Below are 17,882 nucleotides of genomic sequence, written 5' to 3' on the forward strand. Positions count from 1 at the left end.
AGGGGCTCACGTCTGCAGAACTTCCCTAAGAGGGCGAGCCGAATTCAGATGAAAAGAGCTCTGGAGGTTGGCTGTACGACAGTGTGAATGTACTTAACATCCCCGAACCCTGCACTTAAAGATGGCTAAGGGGCCGGCCCGGTGGCGCAGCGGTTAAGTGCGCACGTTCCGCTTCGGTGGCCCGGGGTTCGCCGCTTCAGATCCCGGGTGTGGACATGGCACTGCTGGGCAAGCCATGCTGTGGTAGGCATCCCACATATAAAGTGGAGGAAGATGGGCACGGACGTTAGCTCAGGGCCAGTCTTCCTCAGCAAAAAGAGGAGGATTGGCAGCAGATGTTAGCTCAGGGCTAATCTTCCTCAAAAAAAAAAACCCAAAAAACAAAGATGGCTAAGATGGTAAATTGAATGTTAAGTATATTTTTTAAAGGGAGCATATTCCTGGGAGGGCCAGGCCATGTAAGAGGGCCTCCCTCCAGGATCACAGTGTCCACAGTCCGGTCTGATAGCCTGGGACCCCTGGGTCTGGAGGTTCCAGGTCGAAGATTCTTGAGTCCCTGGAGCCTCTCATTCCAAAGGTGACCCCCCCCCCCCCCCCCGCCACAGCTCCAACAAAGGCCATCGAGTCCAGGAAGGCAGCACCACATTTCCTGGAAGAATCCGGAAACTCACTGTCTGCAGATCCCGTGTGCATCATGTCCTGAGCCATTTAATTGTGCGAATATTTGTGCACATGTGTCCACAAGCCAGTGCTTTGCTCCCCAGAAGCCTGAACCCAGGAGCGCAGGCCATGCTTGCCCTCGGCATGTCCTCAAGGCCTGGCACCAGGCTGGGGGCACAGTATTCCAGTCCATGGGGCCTTCTGGATGCCTAGGGAGGCAGGTCCCTGTTGTCAGGCTCCAGGCTGCTTATGGCACAGGTGCATATGGATGGCAATAAAAAGTGACATGAAGGGGGGGGGCTCCAAGAAGGAAGCATTCATCCCAATGGGGAGACCAGGCAAGCTGCCTAGAAACACAGCATGTGGAATCAAAACCAAATGATGAGGACTTCAGAGGCTGTTGGAGGCTCAACCCCACAGGTCACCTCTAGGGAGCATGGGGAATATTCCAGGTGCTGGGAAGGTGGGGGTCACGCTTGGCCGGGCTGGGGGGCAGCAACGTCATCGCCATCTTAGAGAAGGAACTGAGGCTTCTGTGGGGCCCGTGCTTGTCTGCAGCAGGCAGGGCTACGATTCCCGGGCCCTTCCAGTGTCAAGGTCTGTGGGCAGTAACGGAAGCCACCGAAATGCTCCCAGCTGGTGTTCATCCTTGCTCCCTCGCCATTAAACTCGCTCTCTGGGGCGGTTTCACGAGATGGCCATCTGACTGTGACTTGCACAAAGCCTTAAAGTGGAGCCCACGAATGCCAAATAAAGCCTCAGATACGCCCAGTACTCACCTGCGTGTGCTTACCAAAGGCCCACATGAAACATCTCACACGAACAACCTCATTTTAGCTCTCTCGCGAAGGGGCCCGGCCCGAAGCAGGCAGCTTCGCAGGGAACGGCACGGTGGATCACTGCATACATGGTGACCCCTCGGTTATTAATTAAGCTACTGAACCAACCTTATTGACAGCTTGCTGGCTGGGGAGACGGCAGACAAAAAGCAATCCTTTCTGCAAAAACAGAAAGCACCACTCCCATTTCCCAGCAGAAGCCGGCCCTGGCCCTGGTCGTTAGGCAAACACTCTAGCCTTCATCTATCGGGAAATCTTCCTTTCATCTCCAGTGAAAGAGGAGTGAAGAACGGGCGTGCCAGGAGAGGGCGATCAATTCAGGGCCCGAGCCATCTCTTACTTGGCTTAAAAAGCTTTACAACCAAGCAGCGCTTGGATTAGACAAGTAACAGCCTCTGAGAGCATCAAAGACAACATTTTAATTCTCGGTAATGGAAAAACAGGGGAGTTAATGTAGCGCTTATATCCATCTCTCTGGTTCTCAGTTACTCTGTTATTGTTCTTAATGTACTAAATTGTATTAAAAAAAAAAGTAAACATGAAGCTGGGGAGCCCTATAAAAATATTTAACCCAAAGTTGGTATTGCTTGCCAATTAAAGCCTCTTTAATGGTGTAGTTGTATCAGCTGCTGGTGAGGCTCCTGGGAACCACATGCTCCAATGTCCTGGTACTCACAGCTCAGCACATGCTGATGGCCGGCATTGCACGCCCCCCGCCCCCCCCAAACGCTTTCAAGTCAGAGCTCCAAAGCTCGCTGGGCAAACCAGACTCAGGAACACTTGGAGGGAAGATGATGGGACAGGTGGGGGGAACCAGCTCTTCATAAAAGGCCAAAGCTCAGGATGAGGCTGGAGAGGCATCTGCCGTGACTGGGAACTTCCAGGGACCAGAGGGCTGGTTTGAGATGAGGGCTCGTTCTGTCTGGGGTAGAACAGGACGTGGGGGCAGAGGGGCGGGTGGGAGATAGGCGGTTTGTGCTGTGTCTCATGCAGGAATCACACCGGGTTCTTTCTCCTGGGGATCCATCGCAAACGCCCCTCCTGGGGCTGAGCCCCTGTCCTACAGAGACAAGGGGCTGACCATATATGTGTCCTCCTTTCCTCTAAGTAAGAGGCAAGGCGCCTGCAGCCTTGGCTTCCAGGCAGCTGCTCAGAGGAGGGGCCAGTCCTATTCCAGGGGGTCTGTGACAGCTCCCAGGACCCAGTGCAGGAGGCAGCCTCGCCTCGGGTGGCGCAGGCTGCTGCACTGCTGGGCTGACGCTAGAGGGCGTGGTCGGGCAGGCTCCCCAGGCCTGAGCTGAGACCCCGCCTCCCGGCTCCCTGACCCCACCCCCTGCCTCGCCTCCTCCACCACGTGGTGCCTGTTTCTCTATCTACAAGCCAGGTTTGTCCAACACAGCAACCACCAGTGGTTATTGAGCACTTAAAATGTGGCGGGTCTGAATTCGTATATGTACCCGAAGAGTAACATATGCATTGGATTTTGATGACTTGATATGAAAAAATAAAGTATCTCAATAATTTTTGAATCCTGATTACATGTGAAATGATAAATGATACCATTTGAGATATAATGGGTTACACTAATCATACTGGTAACATTAATCTCATCTGTTTCTTAACATTTTTAATGTGGCCACTAGAAAAATTAAAATTACATATGTATGTGGCTCGCACTGTATTTTCAGTGGCTGCTCAGCGTGCTGGGTAGACCCTTGGGACACTGTGGATCTGGGGCCACGAAAAAGGGACTCTTTAGTTCATGAGCACCCTGTCTGCAGGCCCACTGCTGACTGTAACCCAGCTGGGAGAGGTGTCCTTGGTATATTTCACTCCTTGGTGCCCCTGAGTGAAAGATAATGGTGTTTGCATTTCACAATGACATGCGAGTCCCACAATTTCTATTTCCAGTAGCTCTGAGAACTCTGCTAGAGGCCAGGACCCGTCTGGTCCTGGATAAGGCGTAGGCTGGGGGGGAGGGGCTGCAGAAACGGGGTGTCCTGCTCCTCTTCCGAGGAGGGACAGCCAAGGCCCCTGAATGAGATCCAGGGACAGAGGAGGTTAGTGACACCTCTGGAGCGACAGTTACAGGGTATGCTAGATGCAAATTCAGCCCCCTGACCTCCGGGAGCCCATTTCTGGAGGGCTTCCTGAAAACCTGTTGCACCACAGTTTTACTGGCTCCAGGCCAGTGCCCTGTGGTTGAGAAATCCAACTGAACACCCTCCTGACTTCCGTACCCATCCCCAGCAGCTTAAAACCCCCACGACTCCCCAGGGCTTTAAAAAAATAAAAGGAAGGAGGGAGAGAGGAAGGCAGGCTGAGCAAGACACAGAAATCCTCTCCCTATCTTAAGGCATCCTCCCTTCCCACTCTCCTGAGGTTGAAACGCCCTCAGTGAGGCTGGGGGGAAAGAAGAGGTAGAGAAAAGGAAAGGAAAATGCCCAAGAGAATGTTCTGTCCTTTGCAGAAACTGCTAATGCAACAGAAAGAGGAACTGTGGGTGGCTCTCCCTGTGCACCCTGGACTTCTGCAAACACTGGATCATCCACACGGCCGCTCGCCTCAGCCGCCCAGCAAACTCCTACTCATTCACCAAAGCCCAACTCAAACGTCACCTCCCCAGGGGTGTGTTTGCCAGCCTTTCTACAACTGCTCTTCCCTTTGCATTCCAGTAGCATCTTTTTTTTTTTACCTGTTTCTATTATGATCTCAACTTTTATTACATCACTTACTTGTGTTTTTCCCTCATTAGACTTTGAGCTCCTCCAGGAAAGAGAACAGCTCATTCACGCCAGTAGGAGAAACTGCTAAGCTTGCTCTGGCCTCAAGGACTTTTCATTTGCAGTTCCTCCACCTGGCCTGCTCTTCCTTCCCCTCAGCATCAGCAAGGTGCACTCCCTCGCCCTTCGCGTCTTCGCTCGAGGCTCCTTGGGGCCTCCTCCGAGGAACCGTCTCAGGCCATCGGCCCTCAGGCCCTAGACCCTCACTCTGCCCCTTCCACAGCATTTCCTCCTACTCAGCACCACACTGATGGACTTGCTGACTGTCTGCCTCCTTTTGTTCACCACTGTATCCCGGGAGAACAGGGCCTGGCCCACGGTTAGTGCTCAGTCAATCTATCCGAAATAACAGTTGGGTTCCCAGGGCCCAGCACAGGACCTGAATGAACGAAAAGATCAATGAGTGAATGGGTTTCTTCTCGGACCCTCCTCCCTAACAGTGTGACTCTTCCAGGATTAGGGCTGCGGGAAGAAACATCACGGATTAGGAGGTAAAGTGCTCACTTGCCCGGGTTTGATTCGGGCTTGGTATTCTGGAAAGCTCCTTTTACCATTTTACCAGCAAAGGAACAGATGCAGCAGAGTAGAGGGCCTGGGGTGTGTCAGATGGGGGGTGCCAGCTCCCCTCTCCCCCGACGAATGTGCCCCAGCAGAGGGGCTCAGTGCTGCCCTCCCGCTGGGATCTCCCACTCTGCGGTCAGCACGGCTGGAGTCTCTTGGGAGGAGCCTCTGAGCTGCCACCCCAGAGGAGGAAGGCAGGTTAGTGGACAGACACAAATGAGCCTCTGGGGAGGGCCGTGACGGGGAGAGGAAGAGGAAACACCCAAGAGCATGATCCTCTCCCTTCCAGGACCTGCTGACGCAACAGGAAACGGGCTCTAGGCAGGACCAAACACAGGACCACGTCTCCATGTCTGTCGCCTGACAGGTGGGCTCCACGTCCCTGCAGAAGGTGCCGGATGCCAGGGAGGAGGAGGGCCCGCCATATGGGGTGGAGGCGGGCCTGAGTGAGCAGGTAGAAGCCAAGTGTGGAGTCCTGGTCGCAGACAGGGGCTCCTCTACCCACCCGGGGCCTTCGGGCCTTGTCTGAAGGTGAATCTGGGGCTCAGGGGTCAGACTCCCAAACGCCAGGCTGGCGCGGGGAGTGAGGCCTCTGAATTCGTTCCCTTATGCCTGCAAAGGTTTCCGAGGCCTGCTCTGTGCCAGGTGTGGGGACACGGCGAGCCTTTCCAGGTGCCCGGAGTGCCTCCCCAGCACCCCCGTGAGACAAGGGGTGATGTGCATAAGGAGGCTCCCTTACGAGGGCCCAGGAGCGGAGCGGAGCCGGCCTGTCCCTCGTGTGATGGTTGGGAGGTCTGACATGTGAGGTCCAGCCACTTAAAGGCCCCAGGAGTTCTTCAGGGGGACGGACAAAAGGAACAGTGTGTGGCAGGGTGAGGGGGCCGGGACATTAGCTTCAAGCACGACTGTAGAAGAACGCAGTGCTGATCGCAGGAGAAGCCAGTCAAGGAGACACACGGGAGGGGACTGGAAGGTGGGGGTCTGTAAGGTCCCTCCACTCTGCCCACCAGCCCAAGCCTCGTAAACACTCAGAATGAAGCGACCAGTTGAGGGCTCGGAACTCCATCCCTGTTCAACTGTACCACAAAAACTCTGAAGCTGAGACAAATAAACGTCTGAGTCACCCGACTTCTCCCGCTCAGGGACCCGGAGCCGACCACAAGCCAACTACTCTTTTGGAGGAAATCTAAGAGGACCCGCAGGCTGGGCACTGCTGACCCAAGGCTGGAGCCGGACCGCGATCTCAGACACCCCTCACCAGCCCCTCCGTGGATCTGACGCCCCCTGCACATCTCGGAGCGAAGAACTCCAGGCTACGTGCCCGCTGGGGAACAACTCAACTACTAGCCAAGATGACTACTAGCCAAGACGGGGAAAGACTCACAGAGGAGATGGCAGAGCGAGCCTGTTCTGACGCTCCTGGCCGGCACGTGCGCCGCAGTCCCTCCGCAAGGATGACGTCCTTCCCCAAGGACGACGTCCTCCCCAGCAGGTGGAAACTGAGACTACAGGCCAGTGCCCAACACACCCTGGGGGGGACACAGCGGACAGGCAGCTGTCGGGGGCACTGGGCTGGGCCATGGAGTCGGGCAGCCCAGATCAAGCCTCTGTTTGCTCCTCTGTAAAATGGGACCGAACGCCAGCAGTGGGGACAGTGGCCGAGTACATAAGGGCTTCACACTGGCAGCAGGAGCACAGTAGGTGGCCAACCCGGGCCTCCCCCCAGCCCCCAGCCTTACAGTATGGCTGCCTCTCAACTTCTCTGGGCCTCAGTTTCCTCGACTGTAAATGGGAATAATGGTCCCTCCCTGTTGATTTTACAGCACAGCCGTGAGGATGGGGGGAAGTGAAGGCTGTAAGAGGGCTCTGACAGATCTAAAGCATCAGACAAACATACGGAGGTGATGTCAGAGTTTCTGATAAAAGAAACGCGGGCCGCGCTGAATGAAGCTAATCACAGCACCCAGCAGAGCCAGGCTGGGGAGCCCGAGGCTGCGCCCGGGCGCGGGGGCTCTGATGCGCTTCCTCACAGACCCTCTGGCTCCCATGCCCTGCCCACGGGTGGGCAGAGCGCCTGGGGTCCCGGCGGCCCAGATACGTCAGTGCAGGACAGGGTCCGTGAAATTCTAACTCCTGTTCTTCAAAGAGAAAATGAGAGAAAAGGGCGGCGTCCTACAGTGGCAGGGCGGAGCCTGCAGTGCGCTCACACTGCCCCAGGCGCGGGTCTGGCACGGTGACCTGAGGATCCGGGGTGCTGTCCCTCGCTTGCTAGGCTTGCTGGCTGCAGGACACCATGAACCCCGGGGGAGGCGGAGGGAACCCTGAGGGAGATGCAGGGCTCTCTAAGGGGAAGATGTCTCCTGGGGAGTCTGTGACTTCTAACTGGCTCATTTAAATGGACACGTAGGATCCTGCTCGTGCACAAGACAGGCTCCCTGAAGGACAGGGCACTTCACAGGCACGGAGGAGAGGTCTGGACTCGCCCAGGGCAACCCTGGCATTCTGAGGAGCTGGGCAGCCCAGAATGGTGCAGGACAGGGCAGCTCCTGGTGGGCCTGTGACACACATGTGCACACGCAATGCACAGCACACCACACACCTCACATAGCACACACACACACTTCACATAGCGCACACACACCCCACACACACACCTCACATAGCACACACACACATATATCCCCCCACCACATACCCCCCCACACCACATACGACACACACACCCCTCACATAGCACATACACACACACCACATAGCGCACACACACACCCCACACACACCACATACACACACACACTTCACATAGCACACACATACCACATACCACACACACACCTCACACAGCACAGACACATACCCCACATACACACCACATATGATACATACACACCACATACAATACACACATCTCACATAGCACACACACAAATCACACACCACATAGCACAAATCACACACGACATACACACATCACACACCACACACACATACACACATACACACCCCCCACACATACGCACGCCATCCCCCTGCCTTTACACTGGTACGATCCCCCCCATGACTGTTTGGCAGCTTCACTCGACTCTCAGGCTCCCAGCAGAGGAACCCGGGCCTGGTTGGGGGTGTTCTCAGGGTTAGGGCCTTTCCAACACGTCAGCATATGGAATGACCAGGATTTCACTTCTGGGAATTTTCTTACCTTGGAGAAAATAGTGCAGGGCATGCTTACCATTCATTCCTTCCTTCCTTCCTTCCACAGCGTTTTAGAACTTCCTAGGCTCACACAGATCTATCATGCACCAGGACCTGCGATGTGAAAGGCCCCCTGCGGGCCCGACAAGGAGAAAAGTGTGCCGGGCCCGGGCCCTGCTGGGGCAGGTGTGGGGGGGCCATTGGAGCTGCTGTCTGGGAAAACACTCACCCAGCGGAGAACGGCCAAAAGCACCCTCCACGAGGAGGCACGGTGTGTGAAGGTGTGAACATGCTTGCCATGGCTGGAGAGGGGCTGCCCTGAAGGGACACAGCTGGCAAGGCGGGCAGGGCCAGCCTGTGGACTTTATCCTGGGGTACAAGGAGCTCCAAACAGCATCTCAGTTTCAATGACTCATAGACCTAAACTTCTGGGGAGCTTCCCACCAGTAAGTACGTCGGCCTGCTACACACCTCTGGGCCTGTTACCTCTCTGGCACCTTCCTGGGCAATGACTGGACTAACAATACGACAGTACTGAACAGAACAGAATAGTATAGAACAATATAGAACAGTACAGGACAATATGAAACAAGTGGATAGATTAACAAATGCAGGGTGTGGGGAGGAGGGGCCGGCTAGGGGAAAGAACAAAAGATACCATCAAATCCCGGGAATTCAGACTAATTACTCAAAGGGCAGTCCAAATTTGTAAAGTGAGTCAAAAAATATCTGAAGAAGTACCTCTGAATTCTTTTTCAGGCAAAGGGTAAAGACTGGAACGACAGAGCACTATGAGGTAGATGTGTGGGCGTTTGCAAGGAACAGATAAGAACTAGTTACTATCACATTTGTCACCCACCTTCAGACAGAGCCGGAGGCCTTGGGAAGTCCCATCTGTGAAACAACGTGGTCCCCGGGGCACATCTGAGGTCTAAAGAATGTCTTTGTGTCTATCGCCGGGGGAGGCTCCCAGCACCCAAGACGTGCACTGGCTCAGCCGGAACTGACGGCCCTCTCCCCAGGATCTCGGGCAGCGCCATCCATTTAGCGCTTTTCCCAGGAGATGGCAGAAAGCTATATTTCGGCCAGCTTCCTGCTTGCGTGATGGCCAAATTCTCAACTCATGGGCCCCAAACAAACCATTTCCAAACTTTGAATCCATGGCCTCCAGATGAATGAGGCTTGGCCACATTCTAAGATCCCTTGGGTAGAAACGGCGAGAAGAAATGTCGTAAATGTTAGACTTGAGAGGTGTTTTCAAGACAGGGTGGCCCCCTGGGGTTTGCGCACCCTGACGACCGGCTCCAGCCTCGGGGGGAGGCCCACTCGGTGAGGACTGCCCATGGCAAAGCTCCAGAGGGAGGGCTCCAGCCAAACGCCAGCCTGGCATCGCTTACTTATGGTTCAGTACACCAAGCCAAAGTTTGTGTGTGTGTTTTTTTAAAACTTGGAAGAAAACTTCCAGTGAATCATCTCATATGCCATTTGATTCATGTTTAATGCCTCTGGGAAGAAATAAAAACAGTAAGTCATTCTCAATAAAAACGGCATCAGCCAGGCTCTCACAGACGGTGATGTGCCAGCTGCCCCTTGGTGGCCCCAGTGGCTACCGTCTTGACTTGTCATTAGAGAGTGTGTTTCTAATCAGGAGTGGAGACAGCTCATAAAAGCTGCCCTTTGCCATTTTTATTCTTTAAATCACAACACCAGAAGCCATAGATTCTGCAGGGAGAGTTGGGGTCAACACACAGACTCACACAGAAAGGGTCGGTCAACACGCATTAAATGAGCACCTACTAAGTGAAAATCACAGCGCTGAGTGTTTGGGATACACAGAGCACGAGGTGCTCTCACGGTCCTGTTGGGAAGGAAGGCATGAATTCCTTCTTTCCACCTCCACACCAGTTACTTCCTACTGTGAGCCAGGCACCGTGCTTGGGTGCCGGGAGGCAGGAGGGGGAGCGAAGGAAGGCGGCAAGCCAAGAGGAACCCACAGACTCCAGCTTTCAGGCTGGGGTCCAGGCCCTTTCCTGACCCTTTTCCCCCAAGGACGCAGAGCTGAGTTCCATTCACCCAGGGCACGGCCAGGAATAATCACATAACCAATTAGCACAGCGCCTGAAACAGAAGGAGCACGCGGTCACTGGTGAGAGGATGGCGGCCAGGAGAGAAGGTCCAGCTGATGTGGGTGCTCCCTCCAGACACCAAACTCCTCCACAGCTCCAGCAGTTTTGCAGTGGACCTGTGGCCCGATGAGCACCGTCCAGTGTGCCCTTGAGAGCCCACCCTCCTCGCGCCCCCAGCAGAGACCTTCTGACCCGGAGTCTCTGACTTCAGTGGAAGAGCCAGCTTCCTGGAGCCCCTCTGACATCCCAGGAACAGCCAACAGAGCAAACACTTGCCCAGCGTGTTCCCAGGGAGCATGTCTGAGCTAAAAATTTGCAGACGGGGTCTGACAAGTCCAAGAAGACTCAAGCACTCAACAGGACACAAAATGTGAAATCTGGGCCCTGTGCCTGGGACTGTGCTGGACGCCTGGGCAAGTGAGGAGGGTCAGTGTGGGCTTGGTGATGTGGACAGGCAGAGCCCGAGGGGGCGCAGACCTGGTTTGGGCAGGGGCCCAGCCCAGGTGCCAACAGGCAGCAAGATCTCGGGGACATTGCTTGACCAGTCATTCAATGTGAGCCTCCCTCTCTGGCCCACCCACTGGGCCCTGAGCAAAGACTGACTGGCAGTTAAGGTGTCCTTCCTCTGACCTTTCAACTCCCCAGCAGGTGGTGAGCTGGGGCTGGGTCTCGCTCACTCAGGACCCCACACAGTGCCTCATGTGGGAACGTACCTGGAGCAGAAGCCAAGGCACTGATTCCCTCGCCCAGTGCTGGCAGTCCTGCAGAAGGGCCAGAACCACGGTCCCAGACCCTTCATTGACTCCACAGCAGTGAGAATGCCAAGCCAAGTCGTGCGTACCCACAGTGTGTGTGTGTGTCTGTGTGTGCGCGCGTTTGCCCACAATGCTCATCATGCCGGATCTGCCCCTGTGGTTGAGGGCTGAAAGGGACACCCACAGGAAGTGCTACTGCCAAGTCAAGTCACCCCAAGTCACTCTAAAAATAACCCTCACGTACAACACGGAAGGGTTTCCTTTTTCTGGTGCCCTGCCTCAAAACCACAGCCGTTTCCACAGAGCAGGCCACTTCAGGAAGCCAGGTGGACGGTTCTCTGAGAGGTCCACCTGGGATCTGCAGAGTAGTCAACGCTCTGGGGGCCACAAGCCCAACACCGAGAGGAGAGGTTGCCTGGGGTCACGCTCTCCCGGCCCCCTCTCCTGCAGAACCCCAAATCTCCATGCCCCTGGTAATCACCTCTTCCAGAAGAACTGTGGTTAAAGAAACTTCTGTGAGCAAGAATTACTTTTGAAACGTTTGGGAAGGTCACTATTTAAAGGACCCAGAGGGCCCATCGTACAGAGCGATCGCAGCCATGCTGGGATGCGCCTATCACCTCCGTTCCTCGCTGGGTAGTGTTGCGCGGGTCCTGCCCCTCGGGGAGGATCTGCACCCCCATCTGCTCACCCCTCCAGCGGCACCGATCTCCTTGCTGCTCTGGAAGGCTCCGGCACGCTCTCCTGCAGCCCTGTGCACGGGCTTCCTCAGAGGTAACACTGCTCCTTCACCTCCCTCAGGCTTCGCCCAAGGCGCGCCTCAGCGACGCCTCCCCCCAGCACAGTCTCCAGAACTGAAGCCCCAACACACCGTCTTTATCCCTCTTCCCTTCTTTATTTTTCCTCTCTTTATTGAGTTCATCGTTCCTCTCCCACCGACTGGAACGTAAGGTTCCTGGGTCCAGGCTTTATTCTGGTAGGGTGTCCACTGGCAGCCCCGGCCTGGAAGCTTCCTAGCACAGAGTGTGTGATCAGAGTATGTGTGTTGAGTGAATGGATGGATGACTGCTGCTGGGAGGCTGGGATTCATGGGCTGAGCACGCAGATGCCTCTTCTCCGGGGCCTGGGGACAGGGCAGGCAGAGGTGGAGGACGTGGGGAGCACACCCCACTGTCTATCACAAGAGGGGCAAGGCAGAGAGCAGGAGTCCTCCTGTTTACGGTCACCTGACCCAGGATATCCACGGGCAAGGATGTTCACATGTGAGAAGTACCGTCTGACTCCCCGAGTTCCTCATCTCTTGGTGGTGGGGTGGGGGTTATTGAGTATTTGCTGGGTTTGCACTGAAATACCCAGGGGGTCTCAGGGTGGGAAGAGACACCATGGACCACTTCCTCTCCCGCCTCGTGACCCCTTTGCCTGCTCTAGCATCCTGATACCTGGCGGCCAGCCTCAGCGGGACCGACCTGGCCAGGCGCCTCCACCCCCCACCTGCCACGCCTATGCCAACCCACGAGCTCCCAGCTGGAACAGCTGTCTGCAGGCAATGCCCAGGGAACGAACGCAGAACCAGATTTTCTCCGTCCCGATTCCCAGCTCAGGAGGGCTGGTGGAAGGAGACAGAATTAGTGAAAGCAGCGCCTTCCACACGTAGTTATGTCTGTTTCCTTTGGGGAGAAAAGCCCAGAGACCCATTCGCCAACCTGTGCTCTGAGGCAGAGGCCCCCGCCTGGGTCCCTCCTCCCAATCCAGCGAGTGCTTTCACAAGGATGAGCAGGAGAGGGAGAAGCACCAGGCAGTGGGAGAAACTCCCCTCCCTCGGGAGGACCAAGGCAGGCGGCGCAGCCCTGACGTCCAAGCTAGGGAGGTGGGAACCCCGCCCAGGGATGCGAGCTGGAGAGCCGGGCTCGGCCCCGGAAGTCGTGCCACGGCATCTGTGCTGGCATGAGAGCAACCACGCTCCAGGTCTGCTGGGAGGCTGTCGGATCTGTTGAGGAGCCTCAAATGGTATCGGCAACTTGGCATCTGTCTTGAGTCCCTTGTCTCCCCCCAGACACACTGGCTGTCATGCTGGGCCCCCAGCAACCTCTGAAATTAAGGAGGTAAGGCTTAAACAGGTTTTGGTCTAGATCTTAGCCGCATGGCTGAGCTCAAAGGCGACTCCTTGCTAGGAGATGAGATTTACAAAGAGCTGTCCTCTGCCTTGAGGGTCTAGAATTCCAAACTTTCTGTGGGGGCTCTAAGGCAGGCTCTCCTGGGCTGGGTATGGCTCCTCCCCCATAGCTGCCTCCTCCCACCTTCAGCAATGGACCCACGTCCTTGGCCTCAACTGACTCTCACAGTACCAGGAGGGCAGGCTGATGGCTAATAACAACACTGTGATAGTTACTGGGCTGGGAGGAGGAGAGGAGGTTGGGGGCCACTGAGGCTTCTCCGGCCCCAGGCACCACCCTGGACACTTTATTCTTAGCTTTAATCTTGCAAGACCCCAGAGAGGGAGGGTGACTAACCCTCCTACAGATGGGAACTCGGGGAGGCGCCAAGCAGCCCGGCAGGATCTGGAGTGCACGAATCCAGAGTCAGAGGCCTTTCTCCCCCGTCACCTGCTGCCCTACTTGGGAACAGAACTGAACACTCAGCTCAAGGAGAGGGACAGACCCTATAGCAAAGCCAGCAGGCTCAGTGCAGCCAGCAGGACGGTAAGGGTCCCAGAGGAGCCCAGAGCCCCCTGGAGGACAGAGGGCAGCAGTCAGTTCAGCCCTGGGCCGGGCAGGCTTCGAGAAGGGATAAAACCCCCAAGTTCAGTCGTATGAGACAGACAGGAGTGGTCCAGGCTAGTGAGGGGGAAAAGGGGTCCAGGCAGAGTGCAGCAGCTGAGCAAAGGCCCGGGGGCACATTCAGACGTCTATGCACGTCGCTTTCACGAGAGGCTCCCTCGAACCCACAGCAGTCAGTGGTTGAGATGGACTAGGAGGCTGGCAGATTCAACAGACCAAGGGCCAGGAGGCCCTGTAATTACTCTGGACTTTCCCCCGTGTGAGAAGGGCAGTGGGCAGCAGGGCTCCAGGTAGGGGGACCAGGCCTGGTTAGGGCCTGGCCAGGTAGAGGGCAGGAGGGAGATGGTGCTGTGGGCGAGAAAGAGGCTCGCGTGGGCAGTCTTTTGGGGAGGTGGGAAGGGCAGCAATGTGAGGGAGAAGTGCATGAGCGGCCGAGACTGGAAGCGGGGTGGGTGCACAAGAGAAGGGGGCATTTGAACCCCAGCTCCCAGAGTGGACAGTGTGGCTGAGGTCCCTGGTGTGGCCATGGGAGAGGGTCAGGCTGAGAAGGGGGGTGGGGGAGGCTCAGTCCTGGGACCCCGTCACCTCTAGGGGGGTGGGTGGGTCTGGGTGGAGGGGGCAGAGGGGAGGACGACAGAGATGCGGGTGGCAGGTGGGGGACAGCTCTGAGGCAAGTGCCTCAGTGATCAGGGGCCCTTGAGGCAGAGGCCCACCACGTCCACCCTGCAGTCTGGGGTCACGGGGGGCAGGCTGCAGCAGGGCTCTGCGCCCTTGCAGACCCAGCTTCTGCGGATGACGGAGAGGCCATCTACCCAGGAGGGCGGCCCTAGGCGTCCTGTGGGAGGAGCCCAGGGCATGGGGATGAGGGCTTGGGAGCACTGGGGGCCTGGACAGACAGGGGCTTTCAGGTGCATGGGGCTGTGAGGGGAACGGAAGAGAAACACGAAGACAGAAATGCCCTCTGCCCTCCTACCGCGCATCCTCTTCAAAGTCACTCTTCACACTCTGAGGCCCTAAGTCGCCCCAGTGGACACATCCCCATACCAAAGCGCCCAAGGCCGAAGGATTTACCCAGAACAACCGGCCGATTTCAGACAAGAACCGAGATGACTGTGGGGCCTGGGTGGGCTCTTATCTCCGCGAGCTTCAGTCTCCTGACCTGCCTCTCGGGGGTGCTGGGCAGGCGGTCCCCCCTGCTCTTTCCACCGAGCTGGGTCAAGCCCCGGCACACCGGCACGCGGGCAGGACCCCAAGGAGGGACAGAGGCCCCCCACCCCCTAGTCCATCCGGCCTCCCAGAGTGACTTACCCAAGGCCAAGCGGAGGTGGAGACAGAGCAGGGATCAGAACCTCTGGGGCCGGTTCCGTGTCCTTGTGCGGTCTGCTAGACCATGCCCTGGAAGAGAGGGTGGCCAGGTCACACGGGTGTGCACACCCCGGCCCAGAACCCGCTGCCTTTCTCTCCAGTTGCTTCTGCGTGCCTGTGGGGGGTATCCACAGCCTTTTCAAGCCCCACACCAAGTACAGAAAAACCCTGGCTCCTGGTCCCCGTCTAGCAGCGTAGGGCGGGGTCATGGGCATGTGTACCTCCTGCACCAGGAGGGAAGGAAGCCCACACACCCTGATCGGAGAACCTCCGGTGAGATGCTGGCCACCCCTTGGGTGATGGTCACCGGCTATCACAAAGCTGGGCGTGGCCTATGGCCTCTGTGGTCTGCAAACCCAGGTTCAAGAGCTGGCAGCATCACTGAGTCAGTGCAGCCCATCACTGCATGGCCTGTGGCCATACCTGACGCTCTGATCCTCGGGGTAATTGTGGGGCCCAGTGGGTTGTGTGCACCAAGACCTGGCACAGAGTGGCCTCACAGGAGCTCCCACAGCCAAGCTCTGGGCCCTGCATGCAGCGGGTGGTCAGAAGGCATCACCGACCTCCAGCCAACCACTCAGAGTCACACAGTCACTATGAGAAGAGAAACTCATACACCATGGGCCCCGATCACTCCCCACCTTCAACCATCACTACCGGCTTCTGGCACAAACATTCCAGACGCACCATGTGCATGGCTAACGGACGGGCCAAGCTCCTCCTTGACCTCCTTCTGTGGACTGGCAGCACCCTGTACCTGAGATGTAACTACAATATTCTCATGGCTACCGTCCCTGCTTGGCTGGGTGCCCTGCTAAAAGCTTCCTATGCATTTACTTGCATTATCCAATTTAAGCCTCCCGACAGCCCTAAGAGGTAGGCATAATTATTAACCCCATTTTACAGACAGGGAAACAGATGCGTAGAGAAGCTAAGTACTTGCTCAAGGTCACATATCTTCTAAGTGGCAGAGCCAGGATGGAACCCAGACAGTCCCAGGCTCTTACGCCCTGGGTTATCCTGCCTTCCCCAGCTGGCTGGCTCCCTCTTGACCTCTCTTCTCTTAAATGCAGTGTCTTCACCTGAGAGCTCGCTTTTCTTCCTAATCTAGACACATTTCCCAGTTTCTTCCTCGTAATACACGGTTCTCTGCCCCCGCACAACAATCTTGGTTTATATGCACTCGCTGGAGTGGTCCTGAGGACAGGAACCAAGTAGTCTGCCCACCCTGGAAAACCCAGCCCCGCAGGGTTCGGGTGCAATGGGGCTCCCCTCGCTCCTGCAGAATGAGGGGCTGCATCTCCCTGCAATTGACTGCGAGCTCCACGACAGGGGGAGGGGTCTTCACCTCTGTGCAGCTGGTCCTGGCCCAGAGCCTGTATGCAGCAGGTGCTCAATAAATAATCGATGTTTGACAAATGAATGCCCCAAAAAGCATCACGTGGACATTCCTGGAAGCAGGGCGCACTCTGCTCAGGGTTAAAGTGCTCCCCTGTTTCACTAGGACAGAACTTCACCTGTCAATTATATCATTTAAACTCACTGCTGGGATTGAAGACCTGAGTAGAAAAGCCACGCCCCCTCCTACCAGAAACTCACTCAAACGTCCCTGCGCTTTTAGACAGCACTATACAGATATACTTTTTAAATAGACTTTATTTGTTAGAGCAATTTTATGTTCATGGCAAAATTGAGAAGAAAGTACAGGGGGTTCCCACGAGCCCCCTGCCCCCCACGTGCACAGCCTTCCTGCTATCGATGTCCCGCGCCACAGACGGGGACATTGGTCACAGTCGAAGCCTACACTGATACAAATCATCACCCCAAATCCACAGCTCGCTTAGGGTTCACTCTGGTGCTGCATGTTCTGTGGGTTTGGACGAATGTCTGACGACGGGTGTCCACCATCGCAGGGTCACACAGAGGGTTTCACTGCCTAACCCCTCTGTGCACGCCTCACCCCTTACTTTCCAAAGGTGCTTTCAGGGCAGCCATCTCAGCCAGGTGATCTCACAGCTCTGTGAGCCCTGCTTTGACATGTAGCAAAGTCAAGGCCCAGCAGGTCGAAGGCCCTCCCCAAGGTCACCTTTGTGAAAACTAGTAACAGAGCCAGCCGCAGAATGCGCTAGAAGCCTTGAGTCAGTCGTCATTTTATCATCCCACCCTCCACACGGCCCTGGCAGGGAAAGCCCACTCTAATCCCCAGTTTACAGAGGAGCAAACAGACTCAGGGACACTTGCCAAGGTCACACGCAGCTAAGTGGGACGGCCAAAACGCAAATCCCTAAGCCTGTGCTGTGCTCTCTCCAGACGCCCTGGGTAATTACGGGGCTTATGGGAGGCCGTGGGAACGCAAAGAGCAAGCGCCCCCTCAGGTCAGGGCAGGGGGATCTGCTTTCCTTGGACTGGAGAGCAGGTGCGCCCCCAACCTGTGGCCCTCTTGGTGGGACCCTGCCCACCAGGACACATTTTTCTACTACAATGCAGGATTAATGCCACCAGGCCCTCTGGTTGCAAGTCAGTCGGCTGTCCAGCTACAAAGGCCCCACCATTTCCAGCCTCTTGGGGGCAGCCTTGCATGCTCAGTGACCAGCTCAGTGACAGGTGAAAGCATGTCTAGTGCACAGGGACACCTTCTATCGTAGCCCTTCCCGCCTCACCATGAACACACACCAGCTCTTACGGGAAAGTGCCGGCTGGTGGGGAGAGCAGAGGAGGAGCAGCTCTGGTCCTGGATGCGCCTCTGCCGCTGAGCGGCCCCGTGCCTTAGAGACAGACTGCGCCATCATCAGTTTCCCCATCTGTGACAAAGCGGGTGGGCCGC

The 17,882-nt window shown here is 56.3% G+C and overlaps 1 protein-coding gene across 3 annotated transcripts in view; it reads right to left on the bottom strand.

Moving 5' to 3' along the window:
- HPCAL1 (hippocalcin like 1) overlaps nt 1–17,882 on the bottom strand; it is a 126,719-nt gene that overhangs the window by 14,369 nt on the left and 94,468 nt on the right. For 2 of the 3 annotated variants that reach the window (XM_046663229.1, XM_046663230.1), the window contains exon 2: nt 15,002–15,088. The exons of the other annotated variant lie outside the window; for it this stretch is intronic. The gene's annotated coding sequence lies outside the window, so the exon portion shown is untranslated. The remainder of the gene's footprint in view (nt 1–15,001; nt 15,089–17,882) is intronic. 3 annotated transcript variants of the gene reach the window in all.

This window comes from Equus quagga, chromosome 5, assembly GCF_021613505.1.
Source record: "Equus quagga isolate Etosha38 chromosome 5, UCLA_HA_Equagga_1.0, whole genome shotgun sequence".
Lineage (NCBI taxonomy): Eukaryota > Metazoa > Chordata > Mammalia > Perissodactyla > Equidae > Equus > Equus quagga.